Source organism: Geotrypetes seraphini, chromosome 2 (genome assembly GCF_902459505.1).
Source record: "Geotrypetes seraphini chromosome 2, aGeoSer1.1, whole genome shotgun sequence".
Classification (NCBI taxonomy): domain Eukaryota; kingdom Metazoa; phylum Chordata; class Amphibia; order Gymnophiona; family Dermophiidae; genus Geotrypetes; species Geotrypetes seraphini.
The window spans coordinates 126,979,649-126,999,044 of record NC_047085.1 but is presented as its reverse complement, the minus strand read 5'-3'; the positions used below and the strand labels follow the sequence as shown (position 1 = coordinate 126,999,044).

General features: G+C 45.0%; 1 protein-coding gene across 1 annotated transcript in view; it reads left to right on the top strand.

Moving 5' to 3' along the window:
* Positions 1-1,379: 1,379 nt before the first annotated feature.
* DTNA (dystrobrevin alpha) overlaps positions 1,380-19,396 on the top strand; it is a 597,879-nt gene continuing 579,862 nt past the window's right edge. The window contains exon 1 of the mRNA XM_033933728.1: positions 1,380-1,635. The gene's annotated coding sequence lies outside the window, so the exon portion shown is untranslated. The remainder of the gene's footprint in view (positions 1,636-19,396) is intronic.

Genomic DNA, 19,396 nt, shown 5'->3' with positions numbered 1-19,396 from the left:
AAAATGCTTTACTGCGACTCGCATTAGGCCATTTTTCCCGCATTAAATGCACATTAGCACTTAATACAATTTAGTGAAAGAGCCCCATTAACACTTTATGGTCAATTTAAAACAGCAAACAGCCATACTAACTAGAAAATATTTAATAATATGGGTAGACTGATAGTGATCTGGACCCCTGGGCACTAAGGGGTTATGGGAAGGGCAGGATTAACCAACAAGCCAAGTAGGCACGTGCCTAGGGCCCGAAATGGTCAGGGGGGCCCGATGAAGGAGGGCATCAACATTGTTTTTTCTAAAAGGCGATGGGCTCCTCCAGCATCAATCGGCAACACGGGTCCTCCCGATCAGTAATGCGGACCCCACCCCGATCGGCAACGCAGCCCCCCCTCCCCCATCAATGGAAAGTAAGACAAGCAAGCAACACGGATAAGAAAGGCAACAGGAACTGTAATTGTGCAAGTGGTGCTGCTTGCCCAACGCTTCCCTCTGATGCAGCTTCCTGTTTCCACCTGGGCATATGGTGGGGTGAAACGGGGCAGGGGGCCCAGTGTACTAGGGTACCTAGGGGCCCTTGACGAATTAATCCTGCCCTGGTTATGGGCCCTCAATCACCTATCAAAAATGATTACAATAGATGGAAGCTAGGAGAGAGTGAGACCCTAGCTGTGGGCCCTCGGGCACTGCCCTTTCCACCTCTAATTTGTTGGCTCCACACAGGCTGTACCGTTTACATTCATTAATAAGAATTAATTATTTACCTATCCTCCCATTTTATGCAGTGGGACCTATTTACTATTAACACAGGTAACAGCTAGGGCATGCCAACCGAGCATGACACTTTTTAAAATAAATCTAGCTCTATATACGTGGTTGGTAAACCCCTTGGAAGCGTTAAAGTTCTATATGGGATAAGATTATTTTCCGGTCTTTTTACTTTTTATTATCTGTTTTGTTTTGTTTTTTTACAAGCTAAGCCTTCTACTTATTCAGTTTATATCGGAATATTTTTAAGTAGTTAATATCTAGTTTTTCCAATGCGCATTCGTTTCTTGTACTTTCCATAACTTTCCCGCACCCCCGACTTTTATAGCAAGAAAATCGTGACGTTTAGCGCAAAAGCATCATCAGACGGGTTGGTCAAAGGAAACTCTTGCAAATACGCTCACCAAGATCCACCTGTTGCTCGCTATCCCCTTCCATCTTCTCTCGGAAGTCTTAAGAAAATACTTCTTTCTAGTAAGAAATCCCCAACCATCTATTTGCATCCAACGCTTTGGTTTATTGCTGCTTGCGGAATGATAAGAGGCGGCAACAGCCACTGGCTCCGCAGCACTAATAGGCTGCCCCGCAAAAGGGGTCAGCACCTGCGCCGGATAGGGCAGCGCGAGCGAGGCAGGCAAGAGCTTGCGTACGGCGCGTTGGTGAATACGGAAAGAGCGTGGGCTCCCGTTAGCATGACGTACGCGGAGCTGAGCTGGGAGACGCAGGGAGCGCAGCGGGGAGGGCGCTGCGAAGTTGAAGCGAGTGGCGGCGGCGAGGAGCGCAGCCACCCCCGGGCATCGCAGCGCCCCCGCCGCCCTCCCCGAAGCATGAGCCAGGAACTGGCCCCAGGCCGCCGTGTGCTGCTGAGCGGTAAGCTCCTCGTCGCCCTGCGGGGTTTGTAGCTGCATGACCTTAACATTACATAGAGAGCGAGCGCGCATTACCTCACAGGTAAATATCAGCTGATCCCCTGCCAGCCAATATCCGCTGCCTGGAGCCCGGGATGCCACCGGTCAGCAGCCGATGCCGCGCTGGGGAGGGCAGCGAGGGTTCGACCGGGGGCTGGGGCTCCGCTTTCAGCTGCACCGCGGTAAAATGGTGCAGTGTGCCACCGGCAGCCCGACCGGGTCCCTTCTTGCCGGTGGTACGGCAGCCCCTTCGGTGCATGTGTTTTCCCTCTCGTGGCATCCCGCCTTCACTTTGCGCTTTGCAGCAAGCGCCGTTTTGCATGGACTGATTGCACTTTCTTCGTAGCGTTCACGCGGGCTTTGCGCACGTCATCTGCCTTGGACTCTTGCTTTTAAGCGGGAGGTGGATTGACGCTGCTGCACCTGCGGGGTACCTTAGGAATCGGGTTATGAGGCGTGTTTTGGGGGGGAGTCCAGCTGTACCCGTAGTTTATCTGCGATTTTAATTAATGCAACTTAAAGTTTGAACTTCATGGAAGTGTAACGCTGGACTTTCCTGTGGAAAGTGTGTAGATTTCGTTCTTCATTCACTCCTCTCGCCAAGAGCACCTACCACCGCTGTCAAAATAAAAGTCTGTCGATTGGTGTTTGATGATTTGTTTACCCGTATTTAAAGGTTCTTGCAGGACCCATGTTAAAGATGCACTGTGTCTATTATACTGGTGAGAGATGGCCTTTTTGCCTACTGCAGTGTGACTATCTACTCTAGTGTCATCCCTGAGATCATTATTTTCCTGAATAGCAAAGCTGGAAGAAGCCATGCTTGTGTAACAGAGGCATATACAGATCTAGGAAACAAGATACTGACACACTGATGCCTATTATGCATTTATTTCCTAAATATTTTAATGCTATTTAATAATTTGTATCTTCATAATTATTTATGTAAACCAATGTGAACTTCATGACGGTATTGGCGGTATATAAATAAAAATTGTATTGTATTTTTTTCTAAAAATTCTGAGGTGATCACAGCATATTAGGATATTTCTAAAAGCATCAGTTATCTGTTAGGAAAGTAATGCTCGAAATATTTACCTGGTTCATCAAGTTTAGCAATCTGCACTAATGAAGCAAACTAGCGTAACTGCAAGTAGCATTTAAGCAAATGTAGATGTCCTAAGCTGGGCCAGAGACATTGATTGACATATCGGGCTCCTTTTACTAAAGTGCGCTAGTGTTTTTAGCGTGCGCTAAACCCGCGCTACGCTTCTAGAACTAACGCCAGCTCAATGCTGGCATTAAAGGTTTAGCGTGCGGGGCAATTCAGCGCACGCTATTCCGCGCGTTAAAGCCCTAACGCACCTTTGTAAAAGGAGCCCATAGTGGCTGTTGACCCCAAGGCACTATTAACAGATTCTTTGTAGCTGACCAGGTGGAGAAGTGTTGTTTCTTGATACATAAATAGAACCACTCAAATGTATGCCTTCAGTGCTAATACATAGCACTTCAAATTATGCTGTCAGATTCTCGTTTGCATTAGAATCTAAAACATTTTTTCCATAATTTGATTGCTGTGGGCTAGTGAGCATCACTTTGAAAACATTGTGCTAGTTTTTTCCTGCAGTCTTCTGTCGGGGAAAATCCTCCCTCTCCACATCCCCACACGAAACAGGTTTTACCCCCTAATGTATGTAGTGTTGTACAGATTCTAATTATGTTTAGCTTGAATTTTGTACTGTGACTAAAATAAAAATACAACCCTTCCTCTAATTATAATGTACCACATCAGTCCGGTGTCAGGTCAAAAGCGCGCCCAGACAATTGAGCACAGCGTGGGGGTGCGCGCCACAGAAAATTACTGTTTTTAGGGCTCCGACGGGGGGGCGTGGGGGGGAACCCCCCCACTTTACTTAAGAGATCGTGCCGCGTTGTGGGGGGTTTGGGGGGTTGTAACCCCCCATATTTTACTGAAAACTTCACTTTTTCCGTGTTTTTAGGAAAAAAATTAAGTTTACAGTAAAATGTGGACGGTTACAACCCCCCAAATCCCTCATAACGCCGGCGCGATCTCTATTAAGTAAACTGGGGGGGGGCTCCCCAACAAAACCTCCCGTCAGATCCCCTAAAAACTGTAATTTTCTTCGGCGCGTGCCTTCGTCTTGCACTCAGTTGTCGGCGCACGCCTTTGTCTTTCGCGGGGTTGTCTATGAACCCATCAGTCCAAACTGAGGAACAAATGTGAGTAAAGCTGGCGCTTCTGCTGCACTAATATAGAAAAACTATGCGCTAGCGGTTTTAGCACGCGCTACATTGCCTTACACGCTGCACGCTAACTAACGCCTCCATAGAGCTGGCGTTAGTATTTTCCATGTAGCATGGGGTTAGCACGTGTGGCATTGTAGCGCACACTAAAAACGCTAGCGCACCTTCGTAAAAGGAGCCCTATATGTTTGGATGACACTTAAAGAGATGCTACAGGGAGAATGAGGGGAAAAATAAAAACCTTTTTCCTGAGACATTGCCAACCACATGGAATCAGTTCATGGGCCAGAGTTCAGCATTTTTCATTTTATTTTTTAAAAATACTTAAGTAGTAACATAATAGATGATGGCCAACCAGTCTGCATAGCAATCATGTTCATTTTTTCAGTTTTATATAGTAACATGCAATAAAGCAGGAGAAACATTAAACAAATTGCTCATAATACTGTTAACACAAAGCTTAGGATATTAAAAGATGAAATCCTTGAAATGAAATGCCCTCCCCTATCCCATTTGCAGAGGGTGAAAAACCAACATCCATCCACATCTATATGCATACATCCCCATTCTTTCACTATAATTCAGCTATTATCTGTAAACTCTTGTATGGGTGCCCATAATGATCTAAATTTGGCCCCTTTACCTCTCCTCCATTATGACCGCCTCATGTGTCCCAACTAAACACACTGAATTCCACCAAAATTGGAAAGATAACAAGGATGCATTTTTCCAGGTTTTCAAAATGGCTTGGATTGCTACAGCATTCTTTTATGAATATTAGTGATATTAACAGAAGCAAAGAGGTTAAATGTTTCGATCATGTCTCCCCTCTCCCTACGTTCCTCGAGAGTGTAGAGCTAAACAAATTGCAGCTCTACACTCTCGAGGAACGTAGGGAGAGGGGAGACATGATCGAAACATTTAAGTACCTCACGGGACATGTTGAAGTGGAAGATGATATTTTCTTTCTCAAGGGACCCTCTGCCACAAGAGGGCACCCGCTCAAACTCAGGGTCAGAAAATTTTATGGCGACACCAGAAAGTATTTCTTCACAGAGAAAGTGGTTGATCATTGGAACAAGCTTCCAGTGCAGGTGATCGAGGCAGACAGCGTGCCAGACTTTAAGAATAAATGGGATACCCATGTGGGATCCCTACGAGGGTCAAGATAAGAAAATTGGGTCATTAGGGCATAGACAGGGGGTGGGTAAGCAGAGTGGGCAGACTTGATGGGCTGTAGCCCTTTTCTGCCGTCATCTTCTATGTTTCTATAAAGATTACTCCAGCATATGTTAAGGCAACATTTATCCTCTATCGTCTATAATAAAACCATAAGCGCGCATGTGCACTTGGGGTTTTCTGATCGCTGCTGCCATGCTGTGTCCCTCCATGCCGAATTCCATTCTGGGAACATTCCGGCGACTCTCCCTTCCCGCCCTCACTCACCAACCGCTGCCGACGGTGCTGCTCCTCTTCAAAGCAACCTACTGAGGATTGTGGCCGGCTGTAGCGAACCTTGCAGGCTGCTCTGCACCTCGGTAGCACGTTCCCTCTGAGGAAACGTGCTACCGAGGTTCAGAGCAGCCTGCGAGGTTCGCTACAGCCGACCACAATCCTCAGTAGGCTGCTTTAAAGAAGAGGAGGGCAGACGCAAACGACAAGGAAGCTGCATGCTAGACAGGGGGAGCAGGGAAGAGGGACAGGGGGAGCAGGTAAGGAGTGCTGCTGGAAAGGGGAGCAGGGAAAAGGGACAGGGGGAGCAGGTAAGGAGTGCTGCTGGACAGGGGGAGCAGGGAAGAGGGACAGGGGAGTAGGTAAGGAGTGCTGCTGGACAGGGGGAGCAGGTAAGGAGTGCTGCTGGACAGGGGGAGCAGGTAAGGAGTGCTGCTGGACAGGGGGAGCAGGGAAGAGGTGCTGTTGGACAGGGGGAGCAGAGAAGAGGGACAGTGGAGCAGGTAAGGAGTGCTGCTGGACAGGGGGAGCAGGGAAGAGGTGCTGTTGGACAGGGGGAGCAGAGAAGAGGGACAGTGGAGCAGGTAAGGAGTGCTGCTGGACAGGGGGAGCAGGGAAGAGATACTGCTGGACAGGGGGAGCAGTGAAAGGGTGCTGCTGGACAGGGTAGATGTAAAACGAAGGGAGAAGGGGTGCTGCTGGACAGGGGGAGCAGGGAAGGAGTGCTGCTGGACAGGGGGAGCAGGGAAGAGGTGCTGCTACAGGGGGAAGAGGGGCAGGGGGAGCAGGTAAGGAGTACTGCGGAACAGGGAGAGCAGGGACAGGGGGATCAGGTAAGGAGAGCTGCTGGCCAGGGAGAGCAGGCAAGGGGTGATGGTGGACAGCTGAGGAAAGAGAGAGAGACAGACAGAAAAAAAGAAAGACAGACAGAAAGCGGTCAAGGAGAGAGAGAGAGAAAGTCAGACAGACACACATCTATTCTAGCACCCATTAATGTAACGGGCTTAAAGACTAGTATGTAATAATGTTTGAATGTGATTCCACATCTGTTGCCAGAAGTTATGAACCATAGAACAATAGAATAACATATGATCTTGCGTTCCTTTTTCTTGTCCCCCAAGACCAGCATAGAGGAGAATTTTCTGAGTTAATTATGTTTAATCTAACAGGAGTCCATATTACACGTTTGATTACAAAAAATAGTGATTGTTTCAGTCACGTTCATTATTAATTCAAAAGAACATGCTCGTGTCCTTTTAAATTTGTGTGTCCACACAATTGGTGGAGGATGTGCTCACTGAGTGCACTAGCCTGGTAGGAAAGCTAGTCATTGTATCAAGATTAGCTGTAACCTGCTGGTGACAAAGAGGCTGAGTGGAATTTCCGTTGGACCATCAAGAGTTACTTATAACCACCTTATTGTGTACAGTGAGGGAAGGACACTAATAAATGAGACCGAAACAGAAATCCATGCCAAGCTAGTCCATAGACTTTCCCTATCACTGTTTGTACACTGAGGGGTCCTGTCACTAAGGCACGCTAGCTAACACGCCCATTATATTCTATGGATACATTAGCATTTATGCTAAATTGGCTAGCGTGCCTTAGTAAAAGAGGGGGCGATTTTGTTATCTTTTGCTTATAACTAACCTGAAGGAGAAGGCTATGCCTTTGAAAGCTCCTGAAGAATGAAACACTTTATTTTCCTTTCATTTGTTTTGTCTTATTTGAAGCTGTATTAGTATACTGTACATCCTGGCTATGGCCGGTTCTTTCTTACTGTAAACCATGGTTGTTGCAGTATAAAAGTCAATTAAATAAATACATTTCTTTCTATTTATCGGCTTTAAAGTGGACTAACTTGGCAGCCACTCTACTTTATCCATAAACTTTCTGTCTTGCATTTGGAATGATAAAAAGCTATAGTTGGGATTCACTCCATAACATACCTGCTTCAGAGAGTTTGTAGGCTGAGTTAAGCCCTAGAAGGATAAGTGATTTACTCAAGACCACAGAGCAGTTGGTAGATAGGAGCACTGTGTCACAGCTGTAGTTAACAGAGCTGCGTTCCCAACCCCAGTAAAATAAGGAACTTCTTTCTTCAGATGCTCTGAGGAGGTGTTGTAGGTTGGCCTTGCTTAACTGGAAATTATGATGTGTGGCTGTGCTGAAGGGCGTTCAGTAGTTGACATCCAATACTTGTTTAGTTGATTGATGTAACATGTACAGTTTGAAAGACATCATACAATTTGCTTCTTTAAAAAAGTTATAGGTTAAAGTTTATATTAATAAGAAAGAGAATGGGTGCAATAATACAAGAGAAACCCCCCCCCCCTAAAACTCTGGCTAAGCACGCAGGGCCTGATTCTTTAAAGGCCGCCAATCGCATATCAGTTGGGCATCGGCGTCCTTTAGAAAATTGCATCTTTTTTTTCTAACAGACACCTTAAATGTAGGCCAGCATTTTACAGGCCTACATTTAAGGCATCCTTCTTGTGCCTACGGAGACGCATAGGGATGCTTACTGATGCCAAAGGCCACTTTAGGTAGTAACCATTCCCACGCCAGCCTTGGGCATTGGTAAGCGTGCCTAGATGCCTTCATAGGTGTGAATCGGACGCCTATATTGTAGGCATCCTTCATGACATAGATTTTTTTTTTTTAACATGCATTCTGATTGGCTGGTGAGACGGTGGTAGGATATCTACTGCCACCTACAATTGAGACTCCGTTTGTAGAATTAACCCCAGAATGCACAACAGGAGAGAGAGATCAAAAGGAAGACTTCACACAGACTTTTCAAGAAATACAAAATAAGGAATTTGAAAATGGGCATATATCAGCAGTCCATTAATCCCATACAAAGTAAGACATAGGAAAATTCAAATACTTCAGAGTTGTTCTAAATAAATGTCAAAAATCAATTTAGATCTCCCTTCACTCCTTTTCACACCATACAAAAGAAATGAGGTAATCATTATGCCTAGGGCTTGATGTGCTAAACATTTTTGGGTTCTGTTGTTGTTAGGTGCCATTGACTCGGACTCGAGTTTTAGCGACTTGATGAATTGTGAATCTAAAAAGAAATCTATTTTGTGCTAGTCCGGAAAGGTCCTCCAGCCTTATCCCCATGGTTGTTTTCAACATGTCCAGCCATTTGATTGCGCCCTCTTCACCTGGTTCCTTCGATCTTCCTAAACATGATGTCCTTCTTCAGTGATCTCTCTCTTCTGATGGTGTGACCAAAATAAGACAGTCGTAACTTCATCATTTGGGCTTTGAGTGATATAGCCAGTTTAATCTCTTCCAGAATCTATTTGTTAGTTCTTCTGGCGGTCCATGGCATACTTAAAAATCTTCTCCAGCACCAAAGCTCAAATAAGTCAGTCTTCTTTCTGTCTTGTTTCTGTAGTGTCCAGCTTTTGCATCCGTTACTGACGGAAATGAGTACGTGGACAAGTCTGATCTTCGTTTGGAGTGTTACTTCCTTGCCTTTGAATACTTTGTCGAGAGCCTTCATTGAAGTGTGACCAAGTGCTATTCTGCAGAGTATTTCCTTCCTGCTAGTTGCTTCTTTGTTTATAAAAGAGCCCAGAAGATTGAAATCCTTTACGACTTCTATTCTGTTGCTTTCAAGCTGAAAATCATCATCATTCTCTGTGTTCATGATCTTCGTCTTGTTTATGTTTATTTCTAATCTCACTTTATGACTTTCATCTTTGAATTTTCTCAGTAGATACAGCATGTCTTCTTTGTTGCTGGTGATGAGCGTTGTATCATCTACATAGCGCAGGTTGTTTATATTTCAGCCACCAACTTTGAAACCGACACTCTCTTCTTCCAAATTTGCTTTTCTGAAGATGGTTTCACCATACAGGTTGAACAGGTAAGGTAACAAGATGCATCCTTGCCTGACGCCATGTTTTATTGGAAACCAATCAGTGTTGCCGTATTCAGTTCTCACTGCAGCTTCTTGATTTTCATATAGGCTCTCTATCAGCCGAGTTATGTGCTTGGATATTCCTATTTGCACTAGAGTTTTCCATAGTTTATTGTGATCCATATAGTCAAAAACTTTGCTGAAGTCAATGAAGCAAAGGTATAGGGTTTTTTTGGTATTCTTTGCTCTTCTCCAATATTCATCTAACATTTTGAAGAGGTGGCCCTTCAAGGCAGGAGGGAGTGGGCATCCCTCCTGTCTGATTTTTGAAAAAAGGTATGGGGGAACTTTGTCATTGGTGGAGGGTCTTTGAGCTGGGGAGGGGGGTCTAACCCCCTCCCCCCTCCCACTAGATTACCAGGATTTTGTTTTGGGGTGGTGGGAATGGTCAGTGAGATCGGAAGAGGGGGCTTAGTTTGGGGGGTATCAGGGAGTCCTGGTTTTGGGCCCCCCTGCCAGTAGGACTGTGTTTTTAAAAAATGCTGTTGTGCCTGTGTTGTGTGTGTGTGCATGACACATGCACAACAGTTATCGGCAGCTCCAGAACTGCCGGTAATTAGTGACTGGAAACAAGGGGGGATTCCCTTTTGTTCAATGCTAGGAGAGCTCATTTAAATACTAATGAGCTCCTAGCGATGTATTTGCAGAGTGTTCTGGGGGTTTGGGAAGCAAGGGGTGCATGCACAGCAGGGGGAGGGCACGTGCAGTGGGGTGGGTGGGGGTGGAAGTGTGTCTCCACCCCAGGTGCCCCCTACCCTCGGTACACCACTGAATTTAGATAATGAGTACAGGTAGAGGAAGCCCACGCACCACAGGCAGCTCCAAGATAACGAAATTGACACTCAATGCTGTTTTATAATGCCATCTTTGAGTGCACTTTATAGAACATCATTGCGTGCTGATTTTTGAGTGCCTTTTACTGAATCTAATCTTAACTGACTAACGTTGAGTCAATATGAGAGCACTTAGCAGCTCCCACATAATTTTTTTTGTAAGTCCCATGTGCTAAAATTAGTGTGGGAAATGCAAAAAAAAAATTTTTTTTTACATGATCTAAATTCTGCTGTTTTTTTTTAAATCTTTATTAAATTTTCCAACTACAGTTGGCTTAGTGTGCAAAAAAGCCTCACATTAGCACATGTTAATCCCAGATTTTACCGGGGCTTAATAAAAAGGACCCCTTAATAGGTATTGAGGTACAGAGTTGTGAATAAAATCTGTGATGAGAATGATTTTGCCACAAAAAGAAAAAAAGCCTTCAGCAATCTCACAAATTGTGATTTTAGTGGGTAGCATATAGGTCTTGCCCTTCACTTATAGTCCTCTTCATTAGTTCTTTTCTGAACTGGTAGTTACTTTTTGTGAGAAATTCTTGGCTCCTTTTTGTTTTAGATTATACTTTTGCTAACAACAGATAGGTAGCAAAAGTGGAAACTTGTAGTTTCATGCTGTACACTAGTGCTGCCCGATTCAGGAAAATTTTTTTTGATTCGATTCAGCCTATTAAATTGGTTTTTCAATTTGATTTGATTTTCCTGCCCAATAGGGTGTCTTTTTCTCAAACATCCTGGTGGGTTTATTTTATAGCCTCTTCACCCCTTTTACCCTCTCCTACCCACACTGGCGCTGTGGTGTAAACAAACAAAAAAGACTTTTCCTCTCTCTGTTAAATCCTAGCTCACGTTTGCGGTCTAACACCAGCTCTGGCAGGATACACGTTTCAAATCTGTCATATTGTAATCACAAAGCAGAAAATGAAATTAGTTTTTACCTTTTGTTGTCTGATCATTATTCAAATCTTGTTGGTCCCAGGCTCTGGTTGTCTTCTGATAACTTGCTTGCCAGGGTCTCCTTCTTTCTTATTTCTCTGTGCTAACCATCCATCTGCAGTGTTCTCCCCAGAAATTTTTTCCAGCCAGGTGGCATGAAAAAGTAGCCAGGTAGGGCGGGACGGGTAAATTTGGTGGTGGGAAAATTAAGGGCTCCTTTTACTAAGCTGCAATAGCATTTTTAGCGCGTGCAGAATTGCCGCGCTACACTGCTAGAACTAACGCCAGCTCAATGCTGGTGTTAGCGTCTAGCACGTGCGGCAATTTGTGCGAGCTAAGCGCACGGTAAAACTGCTATTGCAGCTTAGTAAAAGGAGCCCTAAATGTGTACTATTTGTATTAGTTAATTATTATTAGTTATTTTGCAATGCTCAATATGATTGCCTTTCTTAAGGTTTGACACTTGTTCCATAATTTTTTATTTAATTTAAGAAGTATCCAATTCTAGAAGTGAATAATTAGACATTTGCCCTCTTTCAAATGGTATAGAGCAGCGTCTCTCAAACTTTTTAAACTCCGGCACACTAAACGGAGCAAATGTTTTTTTGTGGCACACTAAATACAGCAAATGTTTTTCATGGCTGGAAAAAATTTCTGGGGAGAACACTGTTGCTGTTAGTTTTCAAGGTCCAATCACGTCAAAGAATGATGCTTATCTGGGCAGTGGTATACCTAGCATATGTGACACCCGAGGCCCATCATTTTTTGACACCCTCCCCCCCATCTGTATGAAAAACATGATTTTTAGTAACAATCCACACATCACACAAGAGTGTACCTAGGAAAAGGCAGCATCTTACATACTGCAGTGAGCAGTACATCAATACACCCATTGTAAAACTAACCAAGCCAGACTAGTACAGATCAATCCTACACAGTCAATCCTAACTGAAAACCATGTCTTTCGAAAAACACAGAAAACGCCTTCGCCTAGTATGGAATATGTAATCACAAAATAACCCCTCTCCCTTTTACAAAACTGTAATGTGGTTTTTAGCCATGGTGGTAACAGCTCAGACTCTCATAGAATTCTGAACAATTACCACCATGGCTGGTGCTAAAAAAACGCTCTACAGTTTTGTAAAAGGGTGGATAAAATAGAAAAACGTAGACAAAGGTTAAATTGAACCACCAAGAAGCTGGACTCTGTATACAATGCAACACCACAGAAACAGCGATGCAGCTCCCCTAAAGAAAAAATAAATAGAATTTTTTTCTACATTGTTTTCTCTGGTTTCTGCTTTCCTCATAGTCTTGTCACTCTCTTCCTTTCATCCACTGTCTACCCTCTCTCTGCCCCTTCTATATGGCATCTTCTCTCGTATTCCCCTTCCATCTCTCCCTTCACCCCTATTATTCTGGCATCCATCTTTTTCCCTTCCCTCGTGCAATGGTCTGGCATCTCTCTGCTCTTCTTCCCTTCCCTCTCCCACACCCCCATGGTCTGGCATTTCACTCTCTCCTCTCCCTTCCCCCCTCTTCCATCAGCATCTGCCCCCTTTCTTTCCCTCCAACCCAATTCCATCCAGTATCCTTCCACCTTATGCCTCTCTCTCTGTTGCACTATGTATTGGATTTCAAAAATGAATAAATAATTTAAAAAAAAATTATTTTGGGGCTCTTTTACTAAAGCTTAGTGTGCACAAAACGTTAAGCAGCCCATTTTTATACCAATGACTTCTTAGCATTTAGTACAGTATTCCAGTTTTAATGACTACTTTGTATTAACCACTGACAGAAAGGAAAACTGCCTGAGGTTTCTGAGTATTAAGAAAAAAAACAACAAAAAACTATGGCAGAGTACTTTGAGAAATCTGCTTTCAGTCTCCTGCACTAGAACTGGGTCAATTTCAAGCAAGTTTCCAAATTCCCCATTTTTAAATGCATCTAAAGAAAATGGGGCTCAGAACAGTACAAGTATATCAGAAGTGTATGCTTTTGTTACAGGTCACACAGTATCCTGAACGAGTAGGGGAAAAAAAAAAAAATCAGGTCAGAAGTCAACTGCCCTCCCCCAAGCCACTGCCACTGCTGTGGCCATCGGATAAAAGGCCCCAAAGCCGCCACCACCCCAAGCTCTCTCTGCTTCGGGCCGACCAGCATTCCTCTCCCTGACGTCAATTCTGCCGTTGGGGAGAGGAAGGCTGATCGGCCCAAGATCGTGATGACCTATTGGGAGAAATGCTGCTGGGTCCTGCCTTCGCGGAAACAGAAAGTAGGCAGGACCTGGCAGCAAGAAGAGCAAATTGTAAGCTTTACTGACTTGTCTCCCGCCTTAGCCCCTAGTGAACGCATGCTTCGGGGTTCTAACATGTGCGTGCCGGCTTCCCTTCTCTTCTCTTTCCCCCCCCCCCCCCCCCCCGGACCCCGGACATAACTTCAGTTTCGGAGGGAAGAGAAGGGAAGCCGGCATGCACACTTTAGAGCCCGGAGCATAAGTTCGCTACGGGCTAAGGCTGAAATCTCCAAGCCGTTTTTTTTTTTTAATGTTGAGCAGTGGCGGCAGCAACAGAATTTAGCTAGGCGGTCATCTAAATTACCCGGGTGGACCGCCCGGCTAAAAACCCCTAGGGAGAACACTGCATCTGCCATCCCTGTCCTCCCCTTCCGTTTCCCTTCCCTCCCGAGGAGGTCTGGCATCTTTCCTTTTTTTCGTCTCCCTCCACAGATCCACCTTTTCTTAACTACCCTTTCATCCGGCATCTATCCCCCCTTCCCCACCACCCCAGGGTCCATCATCTCTCCCTTTCTGTAACTTTCATCCCTAAATCCCATGGTCCATCATCTCTCTCCCTCCCCTCTATTTTCAGACCCATTATTTCTTTCCCCCCCAAAGTCTGGCATATGCACGTCTCTTTGAACCCCCCCTTCCCTCCCTCCCTCCGTGTACTGAAGGCCTGTCCCCCCTTAAAGGTCTGCATCCCACCCCCAAAGGCCTGTGACCCCCCCCCCCGGAAGGCCGGCCTGTCCCCACCATTGAAGGCCTGCATCTCTCTCCCCCTTGAAGACCTGCATCCCCCCGAAGGCCTGCCCGCCCCACCCCAAAGGACTGCTCACCCCTCCTGGCCTCACCGCACCGGCGTTTACCTTAATGAAGCAGCCTGCAGCAAGATCGCAATGCCAGCGATCTTTGCACTGCTTTGGAGTTGTTTCCTCCGCCGCGGTCCCGCCCCTCCTCTGACATCAGAGGAGGGGTGGGACTGCGGCAGAGGACAGCTCTGAAGCAGTGCAAAGATCGCTGGCATCGTGATCTTGCTGCAGGCTGCTTCGTTAAGGTAAATGCCGGTGCAGGGAGGCCAGGGGGGTAAGCGAGATGCCGGGGGGTGGGGGAAGTGGGATGCCGGAGGGGTGGAAGCGAGATGCGGGGGGGAAGCCGGACGCCACCGGGGGGGGGGGGGGAACCAGACAGCAGCACTAACCGGCTGAGGCTCCCCCCTCGCCTTCTAAAGCAGGTGCGGCAGCAGCCGGCCAGCAAGAGCAGCGCTGCCGCTCCTGCTTTAGGGGGCGAGGGGAGAGGGTCATCCGAAACGGGAAGCCAATTTTTTTTTGTTTGTTTGTTTTGAATCGATTCAAATCAATTCACCCGAAGTGAATCAGTGAACCGATTTGAATCGTGAATCGGGCAGCACTACTGTACACCCATTGGCTGTTGAGCACAGTGGACTGTACTGATATCCGTTATGGATACTCAAAGTGATGGGCAGTGCTCACTATACGTGACATTGTTATTTTTTCACTTTATATATGGTATTTATTATGGGAGAACCCCAGACAGTCAAGTTTTCAGGATATTTGCAACAAAAATTGACAAGATTGATTTGCATGCATTGCCTTTACTGCATGCAGATTACTCTCATGCATATTCAGCGTAGATATCCAGAAAACATGACTGGCTGGGGTTCCCCCAGGATAAGTTCAGGAGCCATTACAGTAATGGATATTTGAAGAGCGTGTTATACATTATCCTAAGAGGTTCCCCTCTATGGCATAGATGCTCAGGAATGCTATATAGACTACTGGTGGGTTAGAGCAGGGGTGCCCACACTTTTTTGGCTTGCGAGCTACTTTTAAAATGACCAAGTCAAAATGATCTACCAACAATAAAATTTTAAAAAACACAAAATACACTGTACGCAGAGAAAATGTTAATTATCATTTGTATTCAGGTTTTTTTTCAGAGGTCAAGGCAGATGATTTTAAAATATGCAATGTCACCTCAGTAACAACTATACAAAAACAGACAAATATAGCCCCTCCCCTTATACTAAACCTCGATAGCGGTTTTTAGCGCAGGGAGCTGCACTGAATGCCCCTCACAGCTCCCGATGCTCATAGGCTCCCTGCGCTAAAAATCACTATCACAGTTTAGTAAAAGGCGGCCATAGTGCAAAATATAGACAGCAGATATAAATTCTCAAAAAGGACACATTTTAATCACTAAATTGAAAATAAAATCATTTTTCCTACCTTTTTGTCTCTGGTTGCACTCTTTCTTCTGACTGTAAATCCAATATTTCTTTCTGCCTTTCTGCCCCCCCTTTTATTTCTTCCTCTCTCCCCCTGCCCCTTTCTTTCTTTCTTTCTTTCTTTCTTTCTTTCTTTCTTTCTTTCTTTCTTTCTTTCTTTCTTTCTTTCTTTCTTTCTTTCTTTCTTTCTTTCTTTCTTTCTTTCTTTCTTTCTTTCTTTCTTTCTTTCTCACATGTCTGTCTTTCTCACATGTCTGTCTTTCTCTCTCCCCTGCCTCCCCAAGCCTTCATGCTGATTTCTCCACTTCCCCAATTCTTTCTCTCCCTGCCCCTCCTAAGCCACCATACTGATTTCTCCCTGCTTCCCCAAGCCAGGCCTGGTGTGTTTAAGCACCAAGCCCACAAGCCTTTCTCCTCCCGACGTCAATTCTGATGTCAGAGAGGAAGTTCCAGGCCAGCCAGGCAGCGATTGCCTGGCCCAGAACTTCCTCTCTGACATTGGAATTGACGTTGGAGGTGAAAGCTTGTGGGTCCAGCACTTGTACACGCCTGGCCTGGCTTGGGGAGGCAAGAAGAACAAGATCGCAAAGGCAATGTGATTGACTTGCGTTGTCTTTGCGATCTACTGGTCGATCGCGATCGACCATTTGGACACCCCTGGGTTAGAGAGATCCCATCCTGTCCCAGCTTCAGGCCAGTTTTGGCCACCTTCTCTGTAGCTTTGTTACCATGTTTTTCACTTGCTCTGTGTTCTAGATTAGTGGTTCTCAAATTTATCCTGGAAGAGGAGGTGGGCACTATGTAGTCGTGTTTTCAGCATATCCCTAATGAATATGCATGAGAGAGATCTCCATATAATGGAGGTAATAGGCATGGAAATTTGTCACATAAGAACATAAGAAATGCCTTCGCTGGGTCAGACCTGAGGTCCATCGCGCCCAGCAGTCCGCTCACGCGGCGGACCACCAGGTCCAGGACCTGTGCAGTAATTCTCTATCTATACCCCTCTATACCCTTTTCCAGCATGAAATTGTCCAATCCTTTCTTAAACCCCAGTACCGTACGCTGACCTATAACGTCCTCTGGAAGTGCATTCCAGGTGTCCACCACACGTTGGGTAAAGAAGAACTTCCTAGCATTTGTTTTGAATCTGTCTCCTTTCAACTTTTCCGAATGCCCTCTTGTTTTTTTATTTTCTGAAAGTTTGAAGAATCTGTCCTTCTCTACTCTCTCTATGCCCTTCATGATCTTGTAAGTCTCTATCATATCCCCTCTAAATCTTCTCTTCTCCAGGGAAAAGAGACCCAGTTTCTCCAATCTCTCAGCGTATGAAAGGCTTTCCATCCCCTTAATCAGTCGTGTCGCTCTCCTCTGAACTCTCTCGAGTAACGCCATATCCTTCTTAAGGTATGGTGACCAATACTGGATGCAGTACTCAAGATGCGGACGCACCATTGCCCGGTACAGCGGCAAGATAACTTCTTTCGTTCTTGTTGTAATACCCTTCTTGATTATACCTAGCATTCTATTCGCTCTCTTAGCGGCCGCTGCGCACTGTGCCGTCGGCTTCATTGTCATGTCCACCATTACCCCCAAGTCCCTTTCTTGGGTACTCTCATTCAATAACATCCCTCCCATCGTATAGCTGTACCTCGGGTTTCTGATTCCCACATGTAATACTTTACACTTCTCAACATTGAACTTCATCTGCCATCTCTCTGCCCATTCCCCTAATTTGTCCAAGTCCCTTTGCAATTTTTCGCAGTCCTCCTTTGTCCGAGCTCCACTAAATAGTTTGGTGTCGTCCGCAAATTTTATTATCTCACTCTTCGTTCCTGTTTCTAGATCATTTATGAATATATTAAATAGCAGCGGTCCGAGCACCAAACCCTGCGGAACACCACTCGTGACCTTCCTCCAGTCTGAGTAGTGGCCCTTCACCCCTACCCTCTGTTTCCTACCCGCTAACCAGTTTCTGATCCATCTATGCACGTCTCCATCCACCCCATGGTTCTTCAGTTTCCGGAGTAGACGTTCATGAGGCACCTTGTCAAAGGCTTTCTGGAAATCTAGGTATATGATGTCTATGGGGTCTCCTCTGTCCATCTGTTTGTTAATTCCCTCGAAGAAGTGCAATAAGTTGGTCAGGCACGATCTCCCCCTGCAGAAACCATGTTGGCTGGTTATCAGAAGTTCGTGTGTTTCAAAATGTTCATCGATATTTTTTTTTTTTTTTTTTTTTCTTTTATCAGTGCTTCCGCCATTTTCCCCGGAACAGAGGTCAGACTCACCGGTCTGTAGTTTCCCGGGTCACCTCTTGATCCCTTTTTAAAGATGGGCGTAACGTTGGCTATCTTCCAATCCTCCGGGATCACACTTGTTTTCAGAGATAGGTTGCAAATTTGCTGTAGTAGTTCCGCTATTTCCTCCTTTAGTTCCTTCAGCACCCTTGGATGGATTCCATCCGGACCCGGGGATTTGTCAGTTTTTAGTTTTTCTATCTGTCTGCGCACATCATCAAGGCTCACTTCTATGGATGCTAACTTTTCTGCTTGATTGCCATTGAAGATTTGTTCAGGTTCCAGTATATTGATTGTGTCTTCGCTTGTAAATACAGACGAAAAGAACGTGTTAAGTCTTTCTGCGACCTCTTTCTCTTCCTTCACTGCTCCCTTCCTGTCTCCGTCGTCCAGCGGTCCCACCTCCTCCCTATCCATTCGGTCATGTCTGACTCTTGGATACTGTGTAAGCCAGTCCTCACCATGCTTCTCTGTTTTCCACAGCTTCTTTCAATTGCTTGATGCTCATCCCTGTGTCATTCTTGATGGCATCCAGTCAATGGGCCTTTGGTCTCCCCTGCTAACTTTTACCACTGACCATTCAAGTAGCACCTCCTTTTCTAGTGAATTCGTCCTCATCACATGTCCAAAATAGGTCAATTTCTGTCTGGGAATCTTGCCTTCCAGGGACAACTCTGGGTTTATATGATCAAGAACATCTTTGTTGGTGATCCTAGCTGTCCATGGGACTGTATTCACTGACTGGTGCCCCCCATGATAGCTTTGAGAACCACTGCTCTAGATGAGTTCAGAATGATTTCTGTGAATATTTTTAATTTAATGCTTTATTATTAAAAATTAGAAAAAAAAATCTGATTAAAATGAATAAGTAGATGGCATTCATGCCAGTGTTTAATTTTTCCAGTACAAAGCCTTTAATGCTGGCATTGGCACTGTGTGAGCGTTTGAGCCTGTTGGAATCTTGTTTGGCTGTAAAGCTTATCAGTGTAACTGATGAGTGGTATAATAAGAAAATTCCTCAGCAGCATGGCTACATAAATATATTCTTTGTTTTGCAGTTTACTACTGTGTATTTTGACATAATAATGTCGGATGGATTAATATTTCTCACAAGCAGTGAAATTAACATAGACATCTTGCCTCTAATAGATGGTCACGTTCCTACAACTTTTACAGTAATGTGCTCTGAGCACAAAACTATTAAATCCATAAATGCTTGTCACTTTTTTTTTTTTCCCCCCCGAATTCTATATTTGCTTCATTGGAATATGTCTTTCATCTTGAATTTATGCTGTGCTCACTTTCTATTAAATTGAAATTTTCTCTTCATTTTCTCACGCTTTATTTGTAAGTACAAGAACCAGGTTTAAGCACTGGGCAAACCCTGTGGGGGCTTCTAAGCTTTGGAGGTTTAGTTCTTTGTATATTTTTGTATGCTTAACCTATGTGGGAAACTAAGAGGTCAGACGGG